This window comes from Ursus americanus, chromosome 4 (assembly GCF_024610735.1).
Source record: "Ursus americanus isolate L20-20 chromosome 4, mUrsAme1.1.p, whole genome shotgun sequence".
Classification (NCBI taxonomy): domain Eukaryota; kingdom Metazoa; phylum Chordata; class Mammalia; order Carnivora; family Ursidae; genus Ursus; species Ursus americanus.
In genome coordinates, this window is record NC_142130.1 from 3,209,444 (window position 1) to 3,228,676 (window position 19,233).

The following is a 19,233-nucleotide window of genomic DNA, read 5'->3' on the forward strand; positions in this document are numbered from 1 at the left end:
CAGGGCCCTCCGAGCCCCCGCTGACCTTCGAAGGCCCCCCGCGCAAAAACGTTGGCTCCCATGCTCCTGCTCACCAGCGCCCTCACCTCCGCCCGCCCCTCCGCTTGGTTCATAGCTGGTGGATAGGGCCTGCCGGGCTCCTGGGGGCTAACCGAAACCCTAGGTCAGCCCCGTGGGGCACATCCCAAGGGGCCTGGCTCTGCAACACTGGGGATTGGTGACTCAGAGCCCCAGAGTCAGACTCACCCTGCTGCACTGTCGCCACCCAGGCTGGTGGGGCGCCTCTGGTGATTCAGGGTGAGAGAAGGGGCAGGGCCTTCAGAACCCCAGGTGACCTTCAAAGGCCCCCTGCACCAAAATGCCCCAGCCCATGCTCCCGCTCCCCAGCGCCCTCACCTTGGCCCACCCCTCCGCTCCCCGCACAGTGGGCAGATGGGGCCTTCCGGCCTCCTGGGGGCTAACCCTAACCCTAGGTCGGCCCCCCAGGGGCCACTCCCAAGGGTCCTGGTACCACTACGCTGGGGATCGGGGACCCCAAGGCCCAGAGCCAGACTCACCCTGCCTCAACGCTGCCACCCAGGCCGCTAGGGGCGCCACCGGTCATTCAGGGCTGGAGAAGGGACAGGGCCTTGGAGAAACCTGCAACATTTGAAGCCTCCTGCACCAAAATGCAAGGGACCAAGCTCCCGCTCCCCAGCACCTTTACTTCGGCCCGCCCACCTATCCCTGCCCAGCCTGAGGATTGGGCCTGCCAGCCTCCTGGGGGCTAACTCTAACCCTAGGTCGGCCCATGAGGAGCCCCTCCCATGAGGCCTGCCCCCACAACGCTGGGGATTGGGGATCCCCGAGCCACAGCGCGGATCTCACCCTGCCGCCCCAAGGCCAAAGGAGCCGCTAGGGGCGCCAATGTTTATTTAGGGCAGGAAAATGGGCAGGGCCCTGTGAGCCATGGCAATATTCCAAGACCCAGCGCGCCAAAACGCTGGGGCCCACGCTCCCGCTCGCCAGTGGCCTCAACTCGCCCCGCACCTCCATTCCTTGCACAGCCAGCGGATCAGGCCTGCCGGCCTCCTGGGCACTAACCCTAACCCTAGGACGGCCCCTGACAGTCCCTTGCTAAGGGGCCTGGTGCCGCAACGCCGGGGATTGGGGACCCCCAAGACCCAGTGCCGGATGCACCCTGCCGCCTCGCCCCACACCAGCGCTAGGGGCACAGCCATTCATTCAGGGTGGGAGAACTGGCAGGGTCCTCTGAACCCCCGCCGACCTTCGAAGGTGCCCTGAACCAAAACGCTTGGGCCCAGGCTCATGTTCACCAACATTCTCACCTTGGCCGAACTCTCCGCTCACCGCACAGGTGGTGTTTCGGGCCTGCCAGGCTCCTGGGGGTAACCCTAACTGTAGGTCAGCTCCCGAGGGGCCCTTCCCAAGGGACCTGGCATCGCAACTCTGGGGATGGGGACCCCGAGCCCAAGTGCTGAACTCACCTTCCTGCCCTTCAGCCTCCCGAGCCGCTAGAGGCCCTGCCAGTCATTCAGAGTGGGAGAATGGGCAGGTCCCTCCGAGCCCCCACCGATCTTCGAAGGCCCCCTGTGCTAAAACGCTTGGGCTCATGCTCAGTCTCGCCAGCGCCCTCACTTCGGCCCAACCTTCCGCGTGCTGCACAGCCGCTGATTGAGTCCACCGGCCTCCTGGGTGATAACCATAACCGTAGATCGACCCGCGGGGGTCCCCTCCCAAGGGGCCTGGTGCTGCAACACCTGGGATTTGGGACCCCAGAGCCTCAGCACTGGACTCACCCTGCCACCCTGGCGCCACCCGGGGACTTGGGGTGGTGCCATTCATTCAGGGCGGGAGAACGGGTAGGGCCCTCCGAGACACAGTGACATTCAAAGGCCCCCCGCACCAAAACGCCAGGCCCACCATCCCGCTCACCAGCGCCCTCACCTCGGTCGGCCACTCCACTCTCCACACAGCTGGTGAATAGGGCCTGATGGCCTCCTAAGGGCTAAACCTAACCCTAGGTTAGCCCCCGAGGGGCCACTCCCAAGGGGCCTGGCGCCTCAACACTGGGTATTGGGGATACCCGAGCCAAAGCGCCTGACTCAACCTGCCTCCCCGCTGCCACCTATGCTGCTAGGGGCACCGCCAGTCATTCAGGGAGGAGAATGGTCAGGGCCTGCTGAGTCCCCTGAGACATTCGAAGGACCCCGGTGCCAAAACGCTTGGCCCCACGCTCCCACTCAACAGAGATCTCACCTCGACCCACCCCTCCATTCGCCGCACAGCTGGCGGACTGAGCCTGCCAGCGTCCTGGAGGCTAACCCTAACCCTAGGTCAGCCCCCGAGGGGCCCCCACCAAGGGGCCTGACGCCGCAACGCGGTAGATTGGGGATCCCCGAGCCCCAGTGCCGGACTCACATGCCTCCCTGCCGCCACCTGGGCTGCTAGGTACGCCGCCGGTCATTCAGGGAGGAGAATGGGCAAGGCCATCTGAGTGCCCGGAGACATTTGAAGGCCCCAGGTGCCAAAACGCTTGGGCCCACGCTCTTGCTCTCCAGCGCCCTCACCTCGGCCTGCCCCTCTGCTCCCCTCACAGCGGGCGGATCCCGCCTGCAGGCCTCCTGGGTGCTAACCCTAACCCTAGGTCGGCCGCCCAGGGGCCCCTCCCAAGGGTCCTGGTGCCGCTTCGCTGGGGATCGGGGACCCCAAGCCCCAGAGCCAGGCCCAGCCTCCACCCGTGGGCTTGGGGTGCTGCCATCATTCAGGGAGGGAAAATGGGCAGGGCCCTCCGAGGCACGGTGACCTTCAAAGGCCCCCCGCGCCAAAACACCCGGGCCCACGCTCCCACTTACCAGTGCCCTCACCTCGGTCCACCACTCTGCTATCCACACAACTGATGAATAGGGCCTGCCAGCCTCCTAGGGGCTAAACCTAACCGTAGGTTGGCACCCGAGGGGCCGCTCCCAAGGGGCCTGGCGCCACAACGCTGTGGATTGGAGATACCGGAGCTGCAGCGCCTGACTCACGCTGCCACCCTGCTGCCACCAGGGTGGCTGCGGGCGCCACCAGTCATTCAGGGTGGGAGAACGGGCACGGCCCTCCAAACCCCCGCCGACCTTCGAAGGCCCCCCGCACCAAAACGCCCAGGCCCACGCTCCCAATCACCACCGCCCGCACCTCGGTCCGCCAGTTCACTCTCCACACAGGTTGTGAATAGGGCCTGCTGGCCTCCTGGGGGCTAACCCTAACCCTAGGTCGGCCCCCCAGGGGCCCCTCCCAAGGGTCCTGGTGCCGCTATGCCGGGGATCGGGGACCCCAAGCCCCAGAGCCAGACTCACCCTGCCACAACACTGCCACCCAGGCCGCTACAGGCGCTGCCGGTCATTCAGGGAGGTAAATGGCTAGGGCCCGCCAAGTCCCCAGAGACATTCGAAGGACCCCGGCACCAAAACGCTTCAGCCCGTGCACGCTCGACAGAGACCTCACATCGACCCACCCTTCCATTAGCCGCACAGCTGGCGGATTGAGCCTGCTGGCATCCTGGGGGCTAACTCTAACCCTAGGCCGGCCCAGGAGGAGCCCTTCCCAAGGGGCCTGGTGTCACAACACCGGGGATTGGGGACCCCCAAGCCCCAGCGCCGGATGCACCGTGCCGCCCCTCCGCACCCAGACTGCTAGGGGGGTAGCCGTTCATTCAGGCTGGGGGAACGGGCAGAGCACTCCGAACCCCTCCAACCTTCGAAGGCGCCCCGAACCAAAACGCTTGGACCCAGGCTCATGTTCACAAGCACCCTCAACTCGGCCCAACTCTCCGCTCGATGCACAGGTGGTGTATCGGGCCTGCAGGTCTCCTGGGGACTAACCTTAACCATAGGTCGGCCCCCAAGGGTCCCTTCCCAAGGGGCCTGGCGTCGCAACGCTGGTGATGGGGACACCGAGCCCAAGTGCCGGACTCACCCTGCTGTCCTTCAGCCACCCGAGCCACTAGGGGCCCACCAGTCAATCAGTGTAGGAGAATGGTTAGGGCCCTCCGAGCATCCGCTGACGTTCATAGGCCCCCCGCGCTAAAACGCTTAGGCTCATGCTCAGGCTAGCCAGCGCCCTCACCTCGGCCCAACCCTCCGCGTGTTGCAGAGCCGCTGATCGGGTCCACTGGCCTTCTGGGGGCTAACCGAAACGCTAGATCGACCCCGAGCAGCCCCTCCCAAGGGGCCTGGCGCCGCAACACTGGGGATTGGGGATGCCCAAGCCTCAGCACTGGACTCATCCTGCCCCCCAGCCGCCACGCGGGGGCTTGGGGTGGTGCCGTTCATTCAGGGCGGGAGAATGGGCAGGGCCATCCAAGACACGGAGACCTTCAAAGGCTCCCCAGGCCAAAACAACGGGGCCCATGCTCCTGCTCACCAGCGCCCTCACCTCGGTCTGCCACTCCAGTCTCCACACAGCTGGCGAATAGGGCCTGCGGGCCTCCTAGGGGCTAAACCTAACCCTAGGTTGGCCCCGAGGGGCCCTCCCAAGGGGCCTGGTGCCGCAACACTGGGGATTGGGGATACCCAAGCCACAGTGCCTGACTGACCCTGCCACCCCGCCACCACCTGGGCTGCTGGGGGCGCTGCCAGTCACTCAGGGAGGAGATTGGGCACGGCATGGCAAGTCCCCGGGGACATTCGAAGGCCCCTGGCGCCAAAACGCTTGGGCCCATGCTCCCGCTCGACAGAGGCCTCACCTCGACCCACCACTCCATTTGCCGCACAGCTGTCAGATTGAACCTGCCGGAGTCCTGGGGACTAACCCTAACCATAGGTCAGCCCCCGACGGGCCCCTCCCAAGGGGCCTGGCAGTGCAATGAGGTGGATTGGGGACCCCGAGCCCAGCGCCAGATTCACCTACCGCCCCGCCATCACTCAGGCCTCTAGGGGCGCTTCAGTTCATTCAGGGTGGGAGAACTGGCAGGGCCCTCCGTTTCCCCTGCGGTCTTCGAAGGCCCCCCGCGCAAAATGTTGGCTCCCACGCTCCTGCTCGTCAGGGTCCTCACCTTGGCCTGCTCCTCTGCTTGATTCAGAGCTGGTGGATAGTGCCTCCCGGGCTCCCGGGGGCTAACCGAAACCCTAGGTCGGCCCCGTGGGGCAGATCCCAAGGGGCCTGGCTCTGCAATGCTTGGGATTGGAGGCTCAGAACCCCAGAGCCAGACTCACCCTGCTGCACTGTCGTCACCCAGGTCGCTGCGGGCGCCGCCGGTGATTCAGGGTGAAAGAAGTGGCAGGGCCTCCCGAGCCCCCTGTGACCTTCAAAGGCCCCCCACGCCAAACCGCTGGTGCCCACGCTCCCGCTCCCCAGCGCCCTCACCTCGGACCGCCCCTCCGCCCATCGCACAGGCGGCAGATCGGGCCTGCCGGCCTCCTGGGTGCCAACGCTAACCGTAGGACGGCCCCTGAGGGTCCCTTCCTAAGGGGCCTGGCGCCACAAAGCCGGGCATTGGGGACCCCCGAGACCCAGCTCCGGATGCACCCTACCGCCCCGCAACACACGTGCCGCTAGGGTCGCCACCATTCATTTAGTGTTGGAGAACTGGCAGGGCCCTCCTAACTCCCTCTGACCTTTGAAGGTGCCCCGAACCAAAACGCTTCGGCTCAGACACATGTTCACCAGCACCCTCACCTCGGCCCACCACTCTGCTCACCGCACATGTGGTGTATCAAGCCTGCTGTCCTCCTGGGGACTAACCCTAACTGTAGGTCGGACCCCGAGAGGCCCTTCCCGAGTGGCCTGGCACCACAACGCTGGGTATAGGGACACCGAGGAATAGTGCCGGACTCACCCTGCTGCCCATCAGCCACCCGAGCCGCTAGGGTCCCGCCGGTCATTCAGAGCGAGAGAATGGGCATGGCACTCCAAGCCCCCGGCGACTATCGAAGGCCCCCCCACAGCAAAATGCTTGGGCCAATGCTCCCGCTCACCAGCGCCTTCACCGTGGCCCGATCCTCCGCTCGCCTCACAGTCAGCTGATAGGGCGTACCGGCGTCCTGGGGCCTATCCCTAACCATAGGTCGGCCCCCGAAGGGCCACTCGCAAGGGGCCTGGAGTTGCAAAGCCGGGGATTGGGGACCCCCAAGCCCCAGTGCCGGATGCACCCTGCCGCCCCGCCTCACACAGGCCGCTAGGGGCGCCGCCATTCATTCAGGGTGGGAGAACTGCCAAGGCCCTCCGAACCCACGCCGACCTTCAAAGGTGCCCCGAACCAAAACGCTTGGGCCCAGGCTCATGTTCACCAGCACCCTCACCTCGGCCCAACTCGCCGCTCGACGCACAGGTGGTGTATCGGGACTGCCGGCCTTCTGGGGACTAAACCAAACTGTAGGTCGGCCCCCGAGAGGCCCTTCCCAAGTGGCCTGGCACCGCAACGCTGAGGATGGGGACCCCGAGGAAATGTGCCGGAATCACCCTGCTGCCCTTCAGCCACCCGAGCCGCTAGGGTCCCGCCGGTCATTCAGAGCGGGAGAAGAGGCATGGCACACCGAGTCCCTGGCGACTTTCGAAGGACCCCCGCAGCAAAATGCTTGGGCCAATGCTCCCACTAACCAGCGCCTTCACCTCGGCCCACTCCTCCGCTCGCCTCACAGTCCACTGATAGGGTGTGCCGGCCTCCTGGGGGCTATCCCTAACCCTAGGTCAGCCCTCGAGGGGCCCTTCCCAAGGGCCCTGGTGACTCAACGCTGGGGATGGGGACCCCGAGCCCAAGTACCGGACTCACCCTGCTGCCCTTCAGCCACCCGAGCCGCTAGGGGCCCCGCTGGTCATTCAGAGCGGGAGAACGGGCAGGTCCCTCCGAGGCCCCGCCGACCTTCGAATGCCCCCCGCACTAAAAAGCTTGGGCTCATGCTCAGTCTCGCCAGTGCCCTCACCTCGTCCCAACCCTCTGCGTGCCACACAGCTGCTGGTAGGGTCCACTGGCCTCCTGGGGGCTATCCATAAACCTAGATCGATCCCCAAAGGTCCACTCCCAAGGGGCTTGGTGCAGCAATGCCGGGGATTGGGGACCCCGAACCTCAGCACCTGACTCACTCTGCTGCCCAGCCGCCACCCGGGGGCTTGGGGTTTTGCCAATCATTCAGGGCGGGAGAACAGGCAGGGCCCTCCGAGACACAGCGAACTTCGAAGGCCCCCCCACGCATAAACGGCAGACCCACCCTCTCACTCACCAGCGCCCTCACCTCCGTCCGCCACTGTACTCTCCACACAGCTGGCGAATAGGGCCTGCCGGCCTCCTGGGAGCTAAACCTTACCCTAGGTTGCCCCGGACAGGCCTCTCCCAAGGGGCCTGGTGCCACATCACCGGGGATTGGGGACCCCCAAGCCCTAGCGCCAGATGCACCCTGTTGCCCCTCCCCACTCGGGCCGCTAGGGGCGCCGCCGTTCATTCAGGGTGGGAGAAGGGGCAGGGCCCTCAGAACCCCCGCCTGTGCTCCAAGGCGCCCCGAATCAAAATGCTTGGGCCCACGCTCACGTTCACCAGCACCCTCAACTCGACCCGCACCTCCGCTCCTCGCACAGCCAGCGACTCAGGCCTGCCGGCCTCCAGGGCGCTAACCCTAACCCTAGGACGGCCCCTGAGGATCCTTTCCTAAGGAGCCTGGCGCCCCAAGGCCAGGGATTGCGGACCCCCAGGCCGCAGCGCCGGACGCACGCTGCCGCCCCGCCCCACACAGGCCGCTAGGGGCGCCGCCATTCATTCAGGTTGGGAGAACGGGCAGGGCCCTCCGAACCCCCGCCGACCTTCAAAGGCACCCCGAACCAAAATCCTTGGGCCCTGGCTCACGTTCACCAGCACCCTCACCTTGGCCCAACTCTCCGCTCGATGCACAGGGGGTGCATTGGGCCTGCTGGGCTGCTGGGGGCTAACACTAACCATAGGTCGGCCCCCGAGGGGCCCTTCCCAAGTGCCTGGTGACGCAACGCTGGGGATGGGGACCCCGTGCCCAAGTGCCGGACTCACCCTGCTGCCCTTCAGCCACCCAAACCGCTAGGGGACCACTGGTCAATCAGGACAGGAGAATGGGCAGGGAACTCCGAGCCCCCGCTGACCTTCGAAGGCCCCCCGCGCAAAAACGTTGGCTCCCATGCTCTTGTTCCCAGCGCCCTCACCTCAGCCCGCCCCTCCACTTGATTCAGAGCCGGTGGATAGGGCCTGCCAAGCTCCTGGGGCTAAACAAAACCCTAGGTCGGCCCCTTGGGGCACATCCCAAGGGGCCTGGCTCTGCAACGCTGGGGATTGGTGACTCAGAGCCCCAGAACCCGACCCACCCTGCCGCACTGTCCCCACCCTGGCCGCTAGGGGCGCCACCGGTCATTCAGGGCGGGAGAAAGGACAGGGCCCTGGAGAAACCAGCGACTTTTGAAGCCTCCCGCCAAAATGAAGGGGCCCAGGCTCCTGCTCGCCAGAGTCTTTACCTCGGCCCGCGCACCTCTCGCCACCCAGCCAGAGGATTGGGCCTGCCGCCTCCTGGGTGCTAACTCTAACCCTAGGTCGGCCCCCTACGAGCCCCTCCCAAGGGGCCTGGCCCTGCAACGCTGGGGATTGGGGATCCCCGAGCCACAGCGCAGGACTCCCCCTGCCGCCCCACCGCCAATGGAGCCGCAAAGGGCGCCACTGGTTATTCAGGGCAGGAGAACGGGCAGGGCCCTTCGAGCCATGGCAACATTCGAAGGCCCAGGGCCTGCCGGCCTCCTGGGAGCTAACCCTAACCATAGGTCGGCCCCCGAGGGGCCCTTCCCAAGGGGCCTGGCATCGCAACGCCAGGGATTGGGGACCCCCAAGACCCAGTGCCGGATGCAACCTGGCGCCCTGCCTCACACGGGCCGCTAGGGGCGCCGCCATTCATTCAGGTTGGGAGAACTGCCAGGGCCCTCCGAACCCCCACCGACCTTCGAAGGCGCCCCGAACCGAAATGCTTGGGCCCAGGCTCATGTTCACCAGCACCCTCACCTCGGCCCAACTCTCCGCTCGACGTACAGGTGGTGTATCGGACCTGCCAGCCGCCTGGGGTTAACCCTAAGGGTAGGTCGGCCCCCCGAGGGGCCCTTCCCAAGTGGCCTGGCGCCACAACGCCAGGGATGGGGACCCCGAGCCCAAGTGCCGGACTCACCCTGCTGCCCTTCAGCCACCCGAGCCGCTAGGGGCCCCGCTGGTCATTCAGAGTGGGAGAACGGGCAGGTCCCTCCGCGGACCCGCCGACCTTCGACGGCCACCCGCACTAAAAAGCTTGGGCTCATGCTCAGTCTCGCCAGTGCCCTCACCTCGTCCCAACCCTCCGCGTGTTGCACAGCCGCTGATTGGGTCCACTGACCTCCTGGGGGCTAACCATAACCCTAGATCGATCCCCAAAGGTCCACTCCCAAGGGGCTTGGCGCAGCAACGCCGGGATTGGGGACCCCGAACCTCAGCACCTGACTCACCCTGCCGCCCAGCCACCACGCGGGGGCTTGGGGTGCTGCCGATTATTCAGGGCGGGAGAATAGGCAGGGCCCTCTGAGACACAGCGACCTTCGAAGGCCCCCCAGCGCAAAAACGGCAGACCCACCCTCCCACTCACCAGCGCCCTCACCTCCGTCCGCCACTGCACTCTCCACACAGCTGGCAAATAGGGCCTGCCGGCCTCCTGGGGGCTAAACCTAACCCTAGGTTGCCCCCGAGGGGCCTCTCCCAAGGGGCCTGGTGCCCCATCGCCGGGGATTGGGGAACCCCAAGCCCCAGCGTCAGATGCACCCTGTTGCCCCTCTCCACTCGGGCCGCTAGGGGCGCCGCTGTTCATTCAGCGTGGGAGAAGGGGCAGGGCCCTCAGAACCGGCGCCTATGCTCCAAGGCACCCCGAATCAAAATGCTTGGGCCCACGCTCACGTTCACCAGCATCCTCAACTCGGCCCGCACCGCCGCTCCTCGCACAGCCAGCGACTCGGGCCTGCCTGTCTCCGGGGCGCTAACCCTAACCCTAGGACAGCCCCTGAGGATCCCTTCCTAAGGAGCCTGGCGCCCCAAGGCCAGGGATTGCGGACCCCCAGGCCGCAGCGCCGGACGCACGCTGCCGCCCCGCCCCACACAGGCCGCTAGGGGCGCCGCCATTCATTCAGGTTGGGAGAACGGGCAGGGCCCTCCAAACCCCCGTCGACCTTTGAAGGCGCCCCGAACCAAAATCCTTGGGCCCTGGCTCACGTTCACCAGCACCCTCACCTTGGCCCAACTCTCCGCTCGATGCACAGGGGGTGCATTGGGCCTGCTGGGCTGCTGTGGGCTAACCCTAACCATAGGTCGGCCCCCGAGGGGCCCTTCCCAAGTGCCTGGCGACGCAAAGCTGGGGATGCGGACCCCGTGCCCAAGTGCCGGACTCACCCTGCTGCCCTTCAGCCACCCAATCCAGTAGGGGACCACCGGACAATCAGGACAGGAGAACGGGCAGGGACCTCCGAGCCCCAGCTGACCTTCGAAGGCCTCCCACGCAAAAACGTTGGCTCCCATGCTCCTGCTCCCAGCGCCCTCACCTCAGCCCGCCCCTCCGCTTGATTCAGAGCCGGTGGATAGGGCCTGCCAAGCTCCTGGGGCTAAACAAAACCCTAGGTCAGCCCCGTGGGGCACATCCCAAGGGGCCTGGCTCTGCAACGCTGGGGATTGGTGACTCAGAGCCCCGGAACCCGACTCACCCTGCCGCACTGTCCCCACCCTGGCCGCTAGGGGCGCCACCGGTCATTCAGGGCGGGAGAAAGAACAGGGCCCTGGAGAAACCGGGGACATTTGAAGCCTCCCGCCAAAATACAGGGGCCCAGGCTCCCGCTCGCCAGAGCCCTTACCTCGGCCCGTGCACCTCTCGCCTCCCAGCCAGAGGATTGGGCCTGCCGCCTCCTGGGTGCTAACTCTAACCCTAGGTCGGCCCCCTACGAGCCCCTCCCAAGGGGCTTGGCCCCGCAACGCTGGTGATTGGGGATCCCTGAGCCGCAGCGTGGTACTCCCCCTGCCGCCCCACCGCCAATGGAGCTGCTAAGGGCGCCACTGGTTATTCAGGGCAGGAGAACGGGCAGGGACCTTCGAGCCATGGCAACATTCGAAGGCCAAGGGACTGCCGGCCTCCTGGGAGCTAACCCTAACCATAGGTCGGCCCCCGAGGGGCCCTTCCCAAGGGGCCTGGCATCACAACACCGGGGATTGGGGACCCCCAAGACTCAGTGCCTGATGCACCCTGGCGCCCCACCACACACGGGCCGCTAGGGGCGCCGCCATTCATTCAGGGTGGGAGAACTGCCAGGGCCCTCCGAACCGCCCCCGACCTTCGAAGGCGCCCTGAACCGAAACGCTTGGGCCCAGGCTCATGTTCACCAGCACCCTCACCTCGGCCCAACTCTCCGCTCGACGCACAGGTGGTGTATCGGGCCTGCCGGTTTCCTGGGGACTAACCCTAACTGTAGGTCGGCCCCCGAGGGGCCCTTCCCAAGTGGCCTGACGCCGCAATGCCGGGGATGGGGATCCCGACCCCAAGTGCCGGAATCACCCTGCTGCCCTTCAGCCACCCGAGCCGCTAGGGGCCACACTGGTCATTCAGTGCGGGAGAACAGGCAGGTCCCCCCGAGGCCCCGCCGACCGTCAAAGCCCCCCGCACTAAAAAGCTTGGGCTCATGCTCAGTCTCGCCAGTGCCCTCACCTCGTCCCAACCCTCCGCGTGCCGCACAGACGCTGATTGGGTCCACCGGCCTCCTGGGGGCTAACCATAACCCTAGATCGATCCCCAAAGGTCCACTCCCAAGGGGCTTGGTGCAGCAACGCCGGGGATTGGGGACCCCGAACCTCAGCACCTGACTCACCCTGCTGCCCAGCCGCCACCCGGGGGCTTGGGGTGTTGCCGATCGTTCAGGGCGGGAGAACAGGCAGGGCCCTCGGAGACACGGTGACCTTCGAAGGCCCCCCAGTGCAAAAACGGCAGACCCACCCTCCCACTCACCAGTGCCCTCACCTCGGTCCGCCACTGCACTCTCCACACAGCTGGCAAATAGGGCCTGCCGGCCTCCTGGGGGCTAAACCTAACCTTAGGTTGCCCCCGAGGGGCATCTCCCAAGGGGCCTGGCGCCCCATCGCCGGGGATTGGGGACCCCCAAGCCCCAGCACAGGATGCACCCTGTCGCCCCTCCCCACCCGGGCCACTAGGGGTGCCGCTGTTCATTCAGGGTGGGAGAACGGGCAGGGCCCTCTGAACCCCCGCTTATGCTCGAAAGTGCCCGGAATCAAAATGCTTGGGCCCATGCTCACGTTCACCAGCACCCTCAACTCGGCTCACACCTCCGCTCCTTGCAGAGCCGGCGACTCGGGCCTGCTGGCCTCCTGGGCGCTAACCCTAACCCTAGGATGGCCCCTGAGGATCCCTTCCTAAGGGGCCTGGCGGGACAAGGCCGGAGATTTCAGACCCCCAAGCCCCAGCGCTGGATGCACGCCGCCGCCCTGCCCCACACGGGCCACTAGGGGAGCCGCCATTCATTCAGGGTGGGAGAACTGGCAGGGCCCTCAGAACCCCCGTCGACCTTCGAAGCCGCCCCGAACCAAAACCCTTGGGCCCTGGCTCACGTTCACCAGCACCCTCACCTCAGCCCAACTGTCCTCTCGATGCACAGGTGGTGTATCGGGCCTGCGTGGCTCCTGGGGACTAACCCTAACCATAGGTCGGCCCCCGAGGGGCCCTTCCCAAGGGACCTGGTGACGCAACGCTGGGGATGGGGACCCCGTGCCCAAGTGCCGGACTCACCCTGCTGCCCTTCAGCCACCCAACCCGCTAGGGGACCACCGGTCAATCAGGACAGGAGAACGGGCAGGGACCTCCGAGCCCCCGCTGACCTTCGAAGGCCCCCCGCGCAAAAACGTTGGCTCCCATGCTCTTGCTCCCAGCGCCCTCACCTCAGCCCGCCCCTCCACTTGATTCAGAGCTGGTGTATAGGGCCTGCCAAGCTCCTGGGGCTAACCAAAACCCTAGGTCGGCCCCGTGGGGCACATCCCAAGGGGCCTGGCTCTGCAACGCTGGGGATTGGTGACTCAGAGCCCCAGAACCCGACTCCCCTGCCGCACTGTCGCCACCCAGGCCGCTAGGGGCGCCGCAGTTCATTCAGGGCGAATGTAGGGAGAAGGCCCTGGAGAAACAGGCGACATTTGAAGCCTCCCGCCAAAATGCAGGGGCCCACGCTCCCGCTCGCCAGAGCCTTTACCTCGGCCCGCGCACCTCTCGCTGCCCAGCCAGAGGATTGGGCCTGCCGCCTCCTGGGTGCTAACTCTAACCCTAGGTCGGCCCCCTACGAGCCCCTCCCAAGGGGCCTGGCCCCGCAACGCTGGGGATTGGGGATCCCCGAGGCGCAGCGCGGGACTCCCCCTGCCGCCCCACCGCCAACGGAGCCGCTAAGGGCGCCGCTAGTTATTCAGGGCAGGAGAACGGGCAGGGCCCTTTGAGCCATGGCAACATTCGAAGGCCCAGGGCCTGCCGGCCTCCTGGGAGCTAACCCTAACCATACATCAGCCCCCGAGGGGCCCTACCCAAGGGGCCTGTCGTCGCAACGCCGGGGATTGGGGACCCCCAAGACCCAGTGCCAGATGCACCCTGGCGCCCCGCCTCACACGGGGCGCTTGGGGCGCCGCCATTCATTCAGGGTGGGAGAACTGCCAGGGCCTTCCGAACCCCAACTGACCTTCGAAGGCCCCCCGCACTAAAAAGCTTGGGCTCATGCTCAGTCTCGCCAGTGCCCTCACCTCGTCCCAACCCTCCGCGTGCCGCACAGCCGCTGATCGGGTCCACCAGCCACCTGGGGGATAACCATAACCCTAGATCGATCCCCAAAGGTCCACTCCCAAGGGGCTTGGCGCAGCAACGCCGGGGATTGGGGATCCGAACCTCAGCACCTGACTCACGCTGCCGCCCAGCTGCCACCGAGGGGCTTGGGGTGTTGTTGATCATTCAGGGCTGGAGAACAGGCAGGGCCCTCCCAGACAGAGCGACCTTCGAAGGCCCCCCGCGCAAAAACGGCAGACCCACCCTCCCACTCACCAGCGCCCTCACCTCCGTCCACCACTCCACTCTCCACACAGCTGGCGAATAGGGCCTGCCAGCCTTCTAGGGGCTAAACCTAACACTAGGTTGCTCCCGAGGGGCCTCTCCCAAGGGGCCTGGCACCGCATCGCCGGGGATTGGGGACCCCCAAGCCCCAGCGCCTGATGCACCCTTTCACCCTTTCCCACTCGGCCGCTAGGGGCGCCGCCGTTCATTCAGGGTGGGAGAAGGGGCAGGGCCCTCCGAACCCCTGCCTATGCTCGAAGGCGCCCCGAATCAAAACGCTTGGGCCCACGCTCATGTTCACCAGCACCCTCAACTTGGTCTGCACCTCCGCTCCTCCTCGCACAGCCGGCGACTCGGGCCTGCCGGCCTCCTGGGCGCTAACCCTAACCCTAGGACGGCCCCTGAGGATCCCTTCCTAAGGGGCCTGGCACTGCAACGCCGGGGATTGCGGACCCCCAAGCCCCAGCGCAGGTTGCACGCTGCCGCCCCGCCCCACACCTGACTCACCCTGCTGCCCAGCCGCCACCCGGGGGCTTGGGGTGCTGCTGTTCATTCAGGGCAGGAGAAAGGGCAGGGCCCTCCGAGATACGGTGACCTTCGAAGGCCCACCGTGCCAAAACGCCCAGGCCCATGCTCCCAATCACCAGCGCCCTCACCCTGGTCTGCCACTTCACTCTCCACACAGGTTACGAATAGGGCCTGCCAGCCTCCTGGGGGCTAAATCGAACACTAGGTTGACCCCCGAGGGGTCCATCCCAGGGGCCTGGCGTCACAACACTGGGGATGGGGACCCCGAGCCGCAGCATGGGACTCACCCTCCCCCTCCACCGCCAACAGAGCCGCTAGGGCGCCGCTGTTTATTTAGGGCAGGAGAAGGGGCAAGGCCCTCCAAGCCATGGCAACATTCCGGGACCCAGCGCGCCAAAACGCTGGGGCTCAAGCTCTTGCTCGCCAACGCCCTCAACTCGGCCCATACCTCCGCTCCTTGCACAGCCGGCGGATCAGGCCTGCCGGCCTCCTGGGCGCTAACCTTAACCCTAGGACGGCCCCTGTGGTTCCCTTCCTAAGGGGCCTGGCGCTGCAATGCGGGGATTGGGGACCCTCAAGCCCAAGCGCCAGATGCACCCTGCCGCCCCGCCCCACACTGGCCGCTAGGGGCGCCGCCATTCATTCAGGGAAGGAGAAATGGCAGGGCCCTCCGAGCCCCCGCTGACCTTCAAAGGCCCCCCGCACTAAAACGCTTGGGGTCATGCTCAGGCTCGCCAGCGCCCTCAACTCGGGGCAACCCTCCGCTTATTGCACAGCCGCTGATCGGGTCCACTGGCCTTCTGGGGGCTAAACGCAACCCTAGAATGGCCCCCGAGCGGCCCTTCCCAATGGGCCTGGCGACACAACGCCGGGGATTGGGGACCCCTGAGCCCCAGCGCCGGACTCACCTTGCCGCCCAGCTGCCACCCAGGGTCTTGGGGTGCTGCCATTATTCAGGGAGGGAGAAAGGCCAGGGCCCTCCGAGACACGGTGACCTTCAAAGGCCCCCGGCGTCAAAACTCCCGGGCCCACGCTCCCACTCACCAGCGCGCTCAACTCAGTCCGCCACTCCGCTATCCACACAGCTGGTGAATAGGGCCTGCCTGCCTCCTAGGGGCTAAACCTAACCCTAGGTTGGCACCCGAGGGGCCGCTCCCAAGGGGCCTGGCGCCGCATCGCTGGGGATTGGAGATACCAGAGCCAAAGCGCCTGACTCACCCTGCGCCCCGCCGCCACCAGGGCAGCTAGGTGCGCCGCTGGTCATTCAGGGAGGAGAATGGGTAGGGCCCACCGAGTCCCCGAAGACATTCGAAGGCCCCCTGCACCAAAACGCTTGGGCCCACGATCCCGCTCCACAGAGACCTCACCTCGACACACTACACCTTTCTCCGCACAGCTGGCAGATTGAGCCTTCTGGCGTCCTGGGGTCTGACCCTAACCCTAGGTCAGCCCCCGAGGGCACCCTCCCAAGGGGCCTGCTGCAGCAACTCGGTGGATTGGAGACCCCCGAGCCCCAGCGCCGGACTCACCTGCGGCCCTGCCGCTACCCGGGCCGCTAGGGGCGCCACGGGTCATTCAGTTGGGAGAACTGGCAAGGCCTTCCATTTCCCCTGCGACCTTCGAAGGCCCCCTGCTCAAAAAAGTTGGCTCCCAAGCTCCTGCTCCCAAGCGCCCTCACCTTGGCCCGCCCCTCCACTTGCTGGAGCCAGTGGATAGTGCCTGCCAGGCTCCTGGGGGCTAACCGAAACCCTAGGTCGACCCCCTGGGGCACATCCCAAGGGGCCTGCCTCTGCAACGCTTGGGATTGGTGACTCAGGGCCCCAGAGCTGGACTCACCCTGCCACACTGTCGCCACCCGGGCCGCTAGGGGCGCTGCCAGTCATTCAGGGTGGTAGAACGGTCAGGGCCCTGGAGAAACCTGCCACATTTGAAGCCTCCTGCGCCAAAATGCAGGGGCCCACGCTCCCGCTTCCCAGCGCCTTTACCTCGGCCTTCCCACCTCTCGCTGCCCAGCCAGAGGATTGGGCCTGCTGGCCTCCTGGGGGCTAACTCTAACCCTAGGTCAGCCCAGGAGGAGCCCCTTCCAAGGAGCCTGGCTCCACAACGCTGGGGATTGGGGATCCCGGAGCCACAGTGCGGGACTCACCCTGCCGCCCCACCACCAACGGATATGCTAGGGTCGCAGCTGCTTATTCAGGGCAGGAGAATGGGCAGGGCACTATGAGCCATGGCAACATTCGAAGGCCAAGGGCGCCAAAGTGCTGGGGACCAAGCTCCCACTTGCCATCGCCCAAAACTCAGCCCGCAACACCGCTCCTCACACAGACAGCAGATTGGGCCTGCGAGCCTCCTGGGGGCCAACCCTAACCCTAGGATGGCCCCCGAGGGGAACCTCCCAAGGGGCCTGGTGCAGCAACGCCAGGGATTGGGGACCCACGAGCCCCAGCGCCGTACTCACCATGCCACCCCGCCACCCACCAGGCCACTAGGGGCGCCGCTGGCCATTCAGGGAGGGAGAACCCGCAGGGCCCTCCAAACCCCAGCGACCTTCCAAAGCCCCCCGTGACAAAATGCTTGGGCCCACGCTCCAGCTCGGTGGCGCCCTCACCTCGGCCTGGCCCTCCTCTAGCTCACAGCTGGCGGATCATGCTTGCCAGACTCCTGGGTGCTAACACTAACCCTAGGACGGCCCCAGAGGGGCCCCTCCCAAGGGGCCTTGCACTGCAACGCATAGCATTGGAGACCCCCAAACCGCAGTGCCAGACTCACACTGCCAACTAGGCACCATGCGGGCCGCTCGGGGTGCCACCGGTCATTCAGGGCAGGAGAACGGACAGGGCCCTCCGAGTCTCTAGCGACATTCAAAGGCCCCATGTGCCAAAACGCTGGATACCATAATCCCGCTCGCCAGCGCACTCACCTCGGTCCCCTCATCCGCTTGCCGCACAGCCGGCGCATCGGTCCTGCTGGCATACTGGCGTCTAACCCTAACCCTAACCCCTAACCTTAAACCCTAAACCTTAACCCCTAATCCTAACCCTAACCCTAACCCTAACCCTAACCCTACCCTAAACCTAACCCTAAACCCTAATCCTTAAAACTAAACCCTAAGATTAACACTAAACCCTAAACCCTAACCCCTAACCCTAATCCCGAAACCCTAAACACTAAACCCTAACCTTAACCACTAACCCCAAACCCCAAACACTAACCCTAAACCCTAACCCTACCCGGACCCCTACCATACCACTAATCCTACCCCTAACCCTACCCCTTCAGCTAACCCTACCCCTAACCCGTAACCTATCCCTAAACCTAACCCTAACCCGTACCCTAACCCGTACTCTAACCGTAACTCTAACCCGTACCCTAACCCTAACCCTAACATGTACCCTAACCCTAGCCGAATCCCTAACATGTACTCTAACCCGTACCCTAACCCATACCGTAACCCTAACCATAAACTGTGCCTTAACCCGTAACTTAAACCGTACCCTAAACCTAACCGTAGCCCTAACAAGTACCCTAACCCGTACTATAACCTTAACCCTAAACCCTAAACCCTGACCCTAACCCATATCATAACTCATACCATAACCCGTAACCTAACCCTACCTGTATCCTAACCCTAACCCGTACCCTAACCGTAACCCTAAACCCTAAACTGTAACCCGTACCCTACCCCTAACCAGTACCCTTACCTTAACCTTAACCCATACCCTAACCCGTACCCTAACCCATACCCTAACCAGTACCCTATCCCTAACCCGGACCCTAACCCATATCCTAACCCATACCTAAAACTAACCTGTACCCTAACCAGTACCCTAACCCATACCCTAACCCTAAACCTTACCCTATACCTATCCCTAACCTGATCCCTCACCCTAACACTAAACCGTAACCTAACCTGTACCATAACCGTAAACTGTACCCTAACCCTAACGTGTACACTAACCCTAACCTGTACCCTAAACCGTACCCATTTCCGTACGCCAACACTTACCCTAAACTGTACCCTAACCCATACCCTAAACCGTACCCTAATGCATACCCTAACCCGTAACATAACCCTAACCCATACCCTAAACCTAACCCGTACTCCAACCCTAACCCTAACCCTAAACCCAAACCCTAAACCTTAACCCGTACCCTAAACCCTAATCTGTACCCTAACCCATAACCTCTAACCTGTAACCCCTAAACCCAACCCTACCCTTTACCCTCTCCTTACCCTAACCCTAACCCCTACACTCACCCATATCCTAACCGTAACCCATACCCTAACCTTAACCCGTACCCTAATCCGTAACCTAACCCCGGGGATTGGGTACACATGAGCCTAACCACGGGACTCAGCCTGCCACCACTCAGGAAACCATGCCTCTTGGGGCACCACAGAGCATACCGTGCAGGAGAACTGGTAGGGCCCCCCTGAGCCCCCAGTGATCCTCGGCGGCCCCCTACACCCCAACCCTGAGGCCCACGCTCATCCCGTCCCACGCCTTCCCTTCAGCTTGCCACCGAGCTCGTCGCAGAGCCGGCAGATCAGGCCTGCCGGGTTCCTGGGGCCTAGACCTGACCCTAGGTCGGCTGGGTAGGGACCATCCCCTGGGGCCTGGTGCCGCAGCCC